At 38.1% G+C, this 12,495-nt stretch overlaps 1 long non-coding RNA gene across 2 annotated transcripts in view; it reads left to right on the top strand.

The window, feature by feature from the left end:
• Nucleotides 1-11,868, top strand: part of LOC148901260 (uncharacterized) — a 29,888-nt gene extending 18,020 nt beyond the window's left edge. For both annotated transcript variants that reach the window (XR_016117820.1, XR_016117819.1), the window contains one exon: nucleotides 10,442-11,868. This is a non-coding gene — a long non-coding RNA (uncharacterized LOC148901260). The remainder of the gene's footprint in view (nucleotides 1-10,441) is intronic.
• The last annotated feature ends 627 nt before the right edge of the window (nucleotides 11,869-12,495 follow it).

The raw sequence follows: 12,495 nt of genomic DNA, 5'->3' as shown, positions 1-12,495 counted from the left end.
AATGCTAAATCGTCAAGTTCTATTCACACGAAGCCACGAACGCCAACATGTACAATTATATGAAAAACAGTGATTGTTGCAAACAATAAAGATATCTGGATGCAACACAATTAAATACTGTACATGGATGAAAAACCAAAACTGCAACATTTACATAACTTATGTGACGTTCGAGAGTGCCTGAATAGAATGCCGGCGCGCAGCTGTGACGTTACAACAGCTTTTTGACTGACTCAAGAAACACAAAAAGTGATGTTGGTTGCCCTTTAATGCACAGTATGGAATGTACAGTCATTTTCAAAATCATGACGCTTCAGCAGACAAAACAACAAACATTGTTGCAAAAAACGCTTGCATTCATGTAACAGTACATGTACATAACACTGCAATTAGTATGTATGTAAGCTATTTAAAAAAGTCATCAATCTTCTTCTGCTTCCCATTTTTATATTTTAATATGAACACTTCCATCTTGTTTAACGTTTCTAAAAAAACGGATGCATTTTCTACGGATTCAAAGAAAGATCGCGTGTCCGCAACCCCTTGCAACGCTTTTGTCGAAGTTGCAAAAGGTGTGCATTCAGTCGCTTCTTCTTCATCGTCATCAGCATCATCATCATCACGGGAATCTACTGTGGCATACTTGGCTTTGACCTCCGCTGCGATATCCGCATCTGATGAGCTTGGGAATGTCGCAATGTCTTTGTCGACTGCGACATACGATGCAATGTCGGCGACTTTTAGCTTTTCAGCCAACACTGCAAGAGGAATGTTGTCGTCATCCTCTTCGTTAGCTGCAGATGTTTCCTCACTGCACCCTGGATTTTCAAATTTGCAGTGACGGAAGCAGTTCTTGATGGTGTTTTCGGACACCGTGCTCCACGCTTTGGAAATTGCTCTGATGGCATCCGAAACAGTCCATTGTTGAAGACACACGAGCAGCCGTCTGATACACACGAGCTGCCGTCTGAAAATGGCGTCTGCTCGGGAGAGCTGCTCACGTAACAAGACACGTGACCAAGTTGACCAATGGCGCGACGGATATATCGATGTAAACAACAAAAATGGCCGGCGGGGGATGAAAAGGAGCACTGTAATAACCGGATTATCGTAACAACCGGGTATCGTACTAAACGGTACTAATTATACATAAAAAGACTAGAAATGTGCAAGGGAAATGAAAATAATATCGTAATAAGCGGTACTATCGTTATAACCGATATCGATATAACGAGACTTTACTGTATATATATATATCTTTCTCTGTTTTTCTCTCTCTTTCTGTCTCTCTCTCTCTCTCTTTCTCTCTTTCACTCTGTCTTTCTTTCTCTCTCTCTCTCTTTCTGTCTCTCTCCATTTCTCTCTTTCTCCCAGACTTGTGTACATGTGGCTGTTTCTGACTGAGTGCATGTGTCTTCTGCGCTCATGCGTGTTTGCACCTGCGCACTAATCCGCAAAGCAAGTGGCGTGGAGTACAAGGTCATCTCTGGACCGTTTACAGAACTGATGATGTGGACTCTGAATGCGATTAAGACCCTGCTTGTTCACCATTTTCCAGAGTACGAGCTCATAACACAGGAACCTTTTCAGAAAAATTGTGCTGCGCTTCATGTGTGCCCCCCGGGTGAACTTGACGTCAGTTTAAAGGTCAAACACGAGCCGCTGTAGGGAAAACAATGAGATTTTGTGAGCACCATCTGCTTCTTTGAGTGGTCTTCCTGTGAGGTAGAATAGTTTTGTTAGCATCGTAACATTGGAACGAGTGAAACAAAAGCATGAATTGGAGAAAGCCTATTTTATGCTACAGAAGTGGTCAGACATAACTGATGATCAAGACACCAATAGATTTTGAAACATCAACAACTCAAGAGTCTGTATTCAGACAGTTCCAGTTTCCATTATTTCCTGACTTGACCTGACATACCTCAGATTAGAGGTAAAAACAATCAATGAACTGTTTTGAAATTGTTTGTGATGAGTTGTGGATGTCAGATCTAGAATCGTATTTGTTTTGATACATTTGAGATGTTTGTTTGCTTCGGTAATTACAGTTCAAGGTCCAATTAATTTATATATTATATATTGCGAATTTCCCTATCGTGGGACTATTACAAGCTTTCTGATTCTGAAATTTCCTTTCTTGTGCTTTCAACTGTATTTTTTCTTCATAATGTCAAACACTGTTGATTTTCAAGGTCGAGTTCAAAGGTCAATTACTGACTACTATTTCAATTTCCAAAAAAGTCAAGAGAATGTGATTAATGCAGAGAAAGATGTACAACAATATAATGCGTGTCTCAGCAACACAGAGAGCAGACGTTCTTCATTTCAAGCTAATTCTGAACAGTCTCATCTTATGCCAAAGGCGTTGTATTGTGGGGGTTCCTTTGGATCTTTGGAGCTTCGTTCTCATTCACTTATGTTCTTCCAGTCTGCTGCTCGCATAGTTCATGCTCCCTTGCACTTCTCTCATGACTGACTCAAGACAACATTCCTCTTAGCCGTCAAATCCCAAATCGCAGGTTTGTTTACGGCAGTCGTCCATCTGAGCGACTCACTTGCGGCCTCCATCTGTTTCGCTCTCTGCCGTCTGAGCGTGTGCACTCGCGCCGTTGATGCTAAATTGATATTTTACTGATTTGGAGTATATGTTTGAGACAGCGTTGCATCGTAAAAAGCGCTAGCATTTTCTAACATTCTTCAAGTTAGGCAACATTGAAAAAAATATTCATCTTTGGAGAATGATTGTGGCACAGGAAGTGGCAGTAATAGTCCTCTCAGGGCCTAAAAAAGATATGCCCGTTAGCATTAGTGTCGAATTTTTTGTTCCATTGTTTGTCTTCACCAATCCGTTGCTCAAAGATATCCAACTCAGTGACAACAATGTCATCTAGTTCTCTGTTTTCAGTTTATCATAGTTTGACAGTATGCAGCATTGCAGTGCTGCCCACAGTGAAGTGAGGTGACTTTCACCAGAACCAAAAGTCAAAGTAAAACGTTGGCAGAATATTTTTTCTCATAAAATTAACCAATTGTGTCTCTCATAAACACAAAGCACTTGTACATCAAAAATTACTTCATATTTTTTAGCAGTTTATTTCCAGTAATTGACAAATATTGACACTCATAAATATTGACACTCATAAAGTATCAGTGTTAATAAATAAAGTTAAAGACGATTTCATGAGTGAATATTTGGCCATAAAAGTAATTGGTAAAATGCAAGAAGCCACTCTCCATCGCAGGTTTCAACTGTATGGTGTCTCTAGTTCATGTTATTCCTTTTTAACACCATTTTGTTCCTAACTCTCGTTGATTTTAGTTGTAATTCCACCATTACCCTAACTGCTTCATGTCACAAAGAGGGCACAGCAAGTGCTGAAGAATGAATGACTCTGTGTCTTTGTATTGTCATATTTGTTATTTAGTTTTTTTGCTTTTTTGATTTCAAGATGGCACCGCGAGAGTGGCTGCCTTTCCAGCAGCTCCTGTATTTTGTTTTTCTACTTCTTTCTTTCCTTTCCGCTTCCTTTCATAACATTGCTGCCGTGTTACTTCCTGGTAGAGTGAACGCTGGCACAAAATATTATTATTATTATTATTATTATTATTAGTAGTAGTAGTAGTAGTAGTCATATTACAGTAAAGTCTCGTTATATCGATATCGGTTATAACGATAGTACCACTTATTACGATATTATTTTCATTTCCCTTGCACATTTCTAGTCTTTTTATGTATAATTAGTACCGTTTAGTACGATACCCGGTTGTTACGATAATCCGGTTATTACGGTGCTCCTTTTCATCCCCCGCCGGCCATTTTTGTTGTTTACATCGATATATCCGTCGCGCCATTGGTCAACTTGGTCACGTGTCTTGTTACGTGAGCAGCTCTCCCGAGCAGACGCCATTTTCAGACGGCAGCTCGTGTGTATCAGACGGCTGCTCGTGTGTCTTCAACAATGGACTGTTTTGGATGCCATCAGAGCAATTTCCAAAGCGTGGAGCACGGTGTCCGAAAACACCATCAAGAACTGCTTCCGTCACTGCAAATTTGAAAATCCAGGGTGCAGTGAGGAAACATCTGCAGCTAACGAAGAGGATGACGACAACATTCCTCTTGCAGTGTTGGCTGAAAAGCTAAAAGTCGCCGACATTGCATCGTATGTCGCAGTCGACAAAGACATTGCGACATTCCCAAGCTCATCAGATGCGGATATCGCAGCGGAGGTCAAAGCCAAGTATGCCACAGTAGATTCCCGTGATGATGATGATGATGATGCTGATGACGATGAAGAAGAAGCGACTGAATGCACACCTTTTGCAACTTCGACAAAAGCGTTGCAAGGGGTTGCGGACACGCGATCTTTCTTTGAATCCGTAGAAAATGCATCCGGTTTTTTAGAAACGTTAAACAAGATGGAAGTGTTCATATTAAAATATAAAAATGGGAAGCAGAAGAAGATTGATGACTTTTTTAAATAGCTTACATACATACTAATTGCAGTGTTATGTACATGTACTGTTACATGAATGCAAGCGTTTTTTGCAACAATGTTTGTTGTTTTGTCTGCTGAAGCGTCATGATTTTGAAAATGACTGTACATTCCATACTGTGCATTAAAGGGCAACCAACATCACTTTTTGTGTTTCTTGAGTCAGTCAAAAAGCTGTTGTAACGTCACAGCTGCGCGCCGGGATTCTATTCAGCCACTCTCGAACGTCACGTAAGTTATGTAAACGTTGCAGTTTTGGTTTTTCATCCATGTACAGTATTTAATTGTGTTGCATCCAGATATCTTTATTGTTTGCAACAATCACTGTTTTTCATATGATTGTACATGCTGGCGTTCGTGGCTTCGTGTGAATAGAACTTGACGATTTAGCATTGGTTGGTTGCATTTTTGAAAGGAAATAGTCATTAAAAAGTGTAAAGACGTTTTTATTTTATGCACAACTTTATTTTTCACTTCACTACTGTACAAAAAACATGTTAGATACGCAATCCATGAACCCAATGATGAAATTACATGCCATAACAAAGATGCCGCATTTACGCACCCCCCCACAGGATCGGATATATCGATAGTCCCGGTTATATCGATATTTTTTCGGATTCCCTTGCGTATCGATATAACGAGACTTTACTGTATTATTATTATTATTATTATTATTATTATTATTATTATTAGAAAGCAATGAGTGTTGTTTAAATTTTCAAATCTTGTTCATCTTGGGTCATGATATATATTATGCTGAAAAAAGGGGATTTGTTTTCCCTATTTCTACAAAATGTTAAGGTTATGCATTTCTGTTACACTCTCACTGTGTATTCAAATTGTTTTATTGTGCTATTTTAAAAGTGTGTTTAAAGATCTTGAGAAACAGGGCAGAAAATAACATTGAAACATGGCAGTATGTCAATAGGTATTTATGCCTCATGGATGGTTTGGAGCCTTATGAATATAGTTTTGTATGTAAACAATCTTGGTTGACTATTTTCAGATCTCGGTCAATTTTCTGTCAATGTTTTCGAATGGAGGAAATTAAGACCTTATGTCAAACAATGGAAAAGAAAAATATTTTTCATTTGGCAGTGTCTCTTCGCCTTCCCTCCTTATCAGCAGAAACGAGAGCAAGGGGTCCATCGTGTCAAGGTTCGGCCCAAGGCAAGGCCCGCTCCGATGAGCCAAGCTCAGCATTTTAACCACACAAAGGCCTTGTACTGTATCTCCAGACAATGCAGAGATAGCACTTTCTAGTGCCACCTACTTTTTGCTCCTTCTGAATGAAGATAACATGAAAGACAAATGAGCCAGAGGACAAAGATCATGTGCGGGTTATGGTCGAAATGTCAAGCTGTGCAGAATATACTGTACTTTGACTTTCATAGAAAAGACTGTAAGAAAGATCACAAATGGTGTCCTATTTTCCTCCAAGGATAAATCATGCAGGAAAAGAGGCTCACTGATTCATTAGCAAGGACCTCCTTAAGGCCAACACAAACACTCCAACAAATTAACACGAAGCAAAGTTTGAATGTTTTAAATCGAAAAATAGATTGTCTTTATTTGTCCCAATCAAGATGCTTGATTGATTCTCCGAAGCCTTATCAGGGGTTAAGGGTCTGTCACTGCGAAATCTTTACGATCGCAGGCGGAAGCCCATTAAAGACACAACTGGAGTGTTCATTGCCTGACCTCCGTTCCTTATTCATCCTGCAATTACCTTCATCAGACTTGCAGCGGTATCCAATCGATCTTTTGCCCTAGAAACGCAGCTTATTGTGAGAGTTTGTATTTCAAAGGCCAGGAAGGACGACAAATGTTGATGTTGTTATCCAAGGTAAAGGCAAAGAGTGTGCTGATAACCTTACATATATATATTTGCTAAAATAAAAACTATCATAAAGGAAGAAAAGATCTAATGCTTATATCGACAAAAAAAAAAAAAAAAAAAAAAAAAAAAAATATATATATATATATATATATATATATATATATATATATATATATAGATCAATTCAAATGATAAAAAGTGTCTCACTTATGAATTCACCAAATGAATCCGCATACAGCGGTGATGAGCAAAATTAAACAAACAACTAAACAGATCGGTAGGTAGATAGATGGATGGATCATATGCTAACTTAATAGGTCCTCATTAAATTCATGACGTTTTCATAGTTCTAGATAGATAGATAGATAGATTAAATAAACAAATTAAAACAAATAAAGAACTAATGAAGTAAATAAATACATAAATTAATACATAAATAAATACATTAATGAAGACATACATTAATAAATGCATATATGCATAAATGCATAAATACATAAATAAACAAATAAATAGATAGATAGATAGCTCAAATAAATAAATAAATAAATAAATAAATAAACAAACACATCAAAAAGACATAGATGAATACATAACTACAGAAAAACACAAATATATAAATACATTAATACATAAATACAGAAATAAATAAATACAGAAAGAAAGAACGGAATACCTAAATACACAAATATATAAATACATTTATACATAAATACACAATACAGAAATAAATAAATACAGCAATAAATAAATACATGCATAAATACATACTTAAATACATGCATGCATAAATAAATACATGCATGAATAAATGAATAAATACAGAAATAAACACATACCTAAATATATATAAATGAATACATGAATTCATAAATCCATAAATAATTAAATAAATAGATACATAGATAAATAAATACATAAATGTTCTGGACAGTCTGTGCCACAGATGATACTGAACCATTACGGTCATGTGGAACAAATGTGCTGCCCATATGGGTCAAGATTATTGTTAGGGTAAATTGGCTTTCATTTGTATGCCGTTTTTCTGCCAAAATGGGACTCAAAGAGCTTCTTGTCTACCAGATAATATTAACACAGGGAATAAAAGTAGAAAGCAAAGAATATAACTTTTGAAGGCCCCCTCAAGAGGTCACAATTTAAACAAATACCAAGATCCTTTTAACAAGATGCTGCACTGGAACTCAATGCTGGAACTTTGACAAGCAAAAATGACAATTTTGACTGTCTTTTCATTAGTTGTTTAATCTATTGTTGGCTGACACTTCAGCGGAGAAGAAAAGACATCAACAACTTATTTGTTCCTGGTATTTCCGCTCATCTAAAACCTGTGTTTTACGCTCAATGAACGACCCTCCAATCTATTCAGAACTCACTCGATGTTCCTTCTTTTATAGATGAGGTGTTGAAACGTGACTGAGCCGACGTTTGCACCGAGCTCAGGAAGCAATTGTTTCATAGCCTGTAAGAATCAATTAGCTCATTCACTCGAGATGATTTTCACAATCGAGTCCCTAAAAAAAGCTCATCAGTGCACGTGCGTCTAATCCACTATTGCATCGACTCGCTGTCGTTATTTGTCCTGGAAGTTGATTTACAAAAAATAGATTTGTCACTTTCTTTGACTCTACCAGCCAATGGGTATCACTCATTTTACTCTGATCATTACGAATTCATTTGATGCTGCATTAATCGAGCTGTTCATGTGATGGCTGTTTTGAGAAAAGGAAACATTTCAAAACGGCCATGTGAGCAATGGTGGATGACAGTTGGGCCCCAACCACCCAAATACAATACAATACAATACAATACAATACAACACAATACAATACAATACAATTGGATTGGATTGTATTGGATTTGCCTTTATTAGTCTCGCAGTGGAGAAATTTACATTTCACAGCAGCAAAGTTATGAAAGAAATGAAAGTATACAATACATATTGATGTATTTGGCACTTTAACAACAGCTGAAGCTGTAACAAAGCACTTCACATGGACAACTATCATATACAGTAAAGTCTCGTTATATCGATATTCAAGGGAGTCCGAAAAAATATCGATATAACCGGGACTATCGATATATCCGACCCTGTTTGCATTATAGGATACAGCGGTCACATAGATAGTAGAAAGCACCAGGGCGTGAAACCAAGATCAAATCATGCTGAGTCGAATGCCAAAAAGTACAAGTGAGTAAATCTTAAAGGACAACCAACGTCTCCGCGCAAGTTGTGTCCATAATTTGTAAAATGACTTCTACTGAGCGTATTTTACAAATATTCCACCGCATATAGCTATATTTTAGGTTTTAAGACTCTGGGATTTTTCTGCGGGTACTCAAATATGTGTGAATGTCACTGTGAATGGTTGTTGGTTTTTTTTGTGTTTTTTGTGGGGGCTCATCTAGACTATTTTGAGCACCTTTTAACAATGCAATTAATGATGTATCTTATGGCATATTGGATTTTTGTATATAACCTACTTCCTGTCAGTTTGTCTGAAATGTTGCAAATCATGCCACTGGCAATGACGCACAAAGTTCTTTGTCCATTAAATCTTTACACCCCACACGGAGCACAGTGTGGGCTCTGCGGATTAAATAAGCTTCCTTCACTTGCCATTAAGTGGAGAAAGCGAGAGACAAAGCCATCCTATGCTGCTGCTAAGGCAATGTGCAGGTAGGCAAATTGGGATCCTACGAAGACGGTGACCCATCAAACCCAGCAAAATGAGCTGTGGCAATCAAAAATAAACCCGGCATGTGATACATGGAAGCCACTTCCGAGTATTTGAAGGAGTAGAAGTTTTAGGTATTGGGGGGATGGGGAGGAGACTTTAAATGTATTTTTTGGGGGGCGGGGGTAAATCAAAGAAGGAAAGAAGATCAAGATTCCATGTAGTGAGAGCACCCAGCATGAGTTGTATATTTCAGGGAAGCTCAACTTGTTTATCAAAACAGTTTCCATGACAACAATATTCATATACCATTAAAGGGTTAAATATGTATTCAGTGCATAACTCACTACAGGCCCACTGTTCAAATATCAACTGTTGTCTTGCGAAAAACACATCCATGTCCATGGACGCGGTGTCCTTGTTCACATCAAATTGGCTTCACAGGACAGCGACGAGATACTCTTTGTCCCCTATCAAAGATAATGATATGGAAAATTGGGCTACATGTCAGATCTTTTTTCAGAAAGCAATGTTGTGTAAGTCCACTTTTAATGTACAGTATTTGGCTATTTCAAGGGTTGCAGTCTTCCAGCGCCTCACTTCCACAATGACAGCCATGTTTGTTGAAAGATGCTCCAAGTCCGGCTCACTCCAAATTGTTGGATTGGATTGGATTTGCCTTTATTAGTCTCGCAGTGGAGAAATTTACATTTCACAGCAGCAAAGTTATGAATGTAATGTTAAGCATCATAGTGGTCCTCTGGGTATTAGCACAAAGTGCAAACAGGATTATTATTAAATTATTAATATTGTTTTTTTTAGAATCACTCCACTGCTATTGTGTCTTTATGAGCCTACATTGTCTATCTATACTGAGATACTGCTTTTAATTTGCGTTCAAAGCACTCCATTCAACAGCATCTCACCTCATGACATACCTGAATGTGACTATCTTTTATTATCTATCTATCTATCTATCTATCTATCTATCTATCTATCTATCTATCTATCTATCTATCTATCTATCTATCTATCTATCTATCTATCTATCTATCTATCTATCTATCTATCTATCTGTCTGTCTGTCTGTCTGTCTGTCTGTCTGTCTGTCTGTCTGTCTGTCTGTCTGTCTGTCTGTCTGTCTGTCTGTCTGTCTGTCTGTCTGTCCGTCCGTCCGTCTGTGTCTACCCACCCACCTATCTGGCCGTCCGCCGGCCCATCCGTCCGTCTCGCTAGCTATCTTGCTATCTCGCTAGCTAGCTGGCATGCCGCGTGACATACATTATTCCGTAAAATAATTCCGTGCTAAAGGTGAACTTTTGTTGCATGCACATATGGCAATAATTTTAAAATGAATGGATACAAAAAAAGTAGTTGATTGAGCATCTATTCACCCCTCCAAACAGGAATGAAGCCGCTCCTTTGGGGAGACGTTGAATGACTGCTGCAGCACAATATTTGGCTCGAATAAAGAGGAAGCAATTTCATGTACACTCACTGAATCTCAGCTAAATGACATTTAGAGCCAGCGTGGCTATTCAAGAGAACACTTTAGATAGTCCGACCATTCAACCTGATATAATTACAGGCTATTATACGGGAGCCAGACAATGGAAGACTGACAGTTGTGGAGTCGGTGAGGACATTGCAACGGTGAGATGGGATGGGAGGGTTGGAGCCGTTTTTTTTCCCTAAACTTTCAAGCATTGTTATTCTCTGGATGTCACTGAAATAACCGCAATGGAGCTGTTGGAGTGAATGTTCATTTTTTCAAGGCATTTGGAAATTCAGACAGTCAACTTTGACGTATCCCCTTAAAATAGAAAACCCATGCAGGCACAGGGGGAACATGCAATCTCCACACAGAAAGGCAAGAGCCGGAATCGAACACCTCTGCACTGTGGGGTCCATAGCATGTTGCCACCACTTTTGCCACCCTCCCTCCCTTTGAGCTCTCTGTTCAACTTTGTCAACAAAAAAATGACCAAATTCAAACTCAGTGAATGTGAAGTTTCCAGAACAGTGCTTTTTAAATTTGGGTCACGAATTCAGCAAGTGTAAACGCAAGATTGCATTTATTCATCCACATCACAATGATGAGATGAAGTGGACACATCTGTCAAGTACTTAACTTCTTAAGGCCAGTTCCTATTTGCTTGTTTGTTTGTTTCTCATCAAGTCTTCTGGAATTTAATATGAGACGAAAGTGACAATGACTTTGAAAACATTTACACATGATGCGTTTACAATACAGAGGGATGTTTACATTGAAAGAGTTTCCACTGCCGCCAAGTCAAAAGCAGACAAAGAGAATATCACAGGGCAATTTAACATTCAAAGAATGCATTTGTGACTGTGTTGTTTATTTAGTTTGATGTATGCTTCAAAACTCGGCACGAACATCAGAGTTTATTTTGGAATCAGGACGTGACAATGGAAAAAAAAAAGTGCAATTTGTTTGCGGTGTATTTGAGGTTGTAATTAGGTTGTCTTGAGTATACAGTGATACCTCAGCTCACAAACATAATTGGTTCCCAGAAAGTGTGTGTGAGGCGAAAAGTTCGTTTTCCAAACATTTATTCCCCATAAGAAACCATTAAAATGAGAATAAAACAACATTTTAACCTCATAAAACATAATTTTCTACTAAATAAGTCTTAAAACTTCACAAAATATACCTTATTTTATTTATAATAAATGTGCTGTTGTATTGTAATTAAAGAAATAAACTGTACTGTGTAATAAAGTTATTTTATTTACCTTTGTGATGATAGCTGATGGCTTTATGGAATGGAGTGGGGGGGACGAGGGAGGGAGTTACTGTTTGGAAGGAACACCTTCCATAAGGACTGTAGGTAACTCAATCTTCGGTGTGGCTTTTCTTCTTTGCTTCTGAGAAGGAGACTCTTAAAATCTCTTAATTGACACCAGTTGCGTTCTGAGTTGTAAGGTAGCAATGGTCGACTTAGCATACTGGTACTGGGACGCTAAATCAAACAAACGCACACCTCGTTCGTGGTTTTCAATTATCTCCTTCTTCTGCTCGATCGTAATTTTCTTTAATGTCTTTTTAGGCTTAACACTAGCCTGTGGTGGGGTCTTTTTCGGTCCCATGATTGCAAAAGTACACTCGATATGGTACATAATGTCAATCAAACACAGACCACTTCCGCACTCAAAGAAAGGGGGTGACGATAGTTGACACTGATGCAAGAAATGACTATATATTCTGTATTTAATTATCCATGTTTTACATTCATGATATTTTCCTGAACTGGATTGATTGGGAATCTAATGCACAAGTCTTCATTCATGCAGCGGCATTCCATTTTAGCCCGTGAGAAGCCCGAAGAAAGCCATTAGAGTTTACAGAAGTCAAAAATACATGTCGTGTGCAAGTTGTTTCAGTTTCTTTTTTTATACTGTTAGTCTCTGTGGCTGACCTTGCAAACAGTATAGA

This window comes from Hippocampus bargibanti, linkage group LG02, assembly GCF_051943395.1.
Source record: "Hippocampus bargibanti isolate YZ-2025 linkage group LG02, ASM5194339v1, whole genome shotgun sequence".
NCBI lineage: Eukaryota > Metazoa > Chordata > Actinopteri > Syngnathiformes > Syngnathidae > Hippocampus > Hippocampus bargibanti.
The sequence above is the reverse complement of the archived record's forward strand: the minus strand, read 5'-3'. Positions and strand labels throughout refer to the sequence as shown.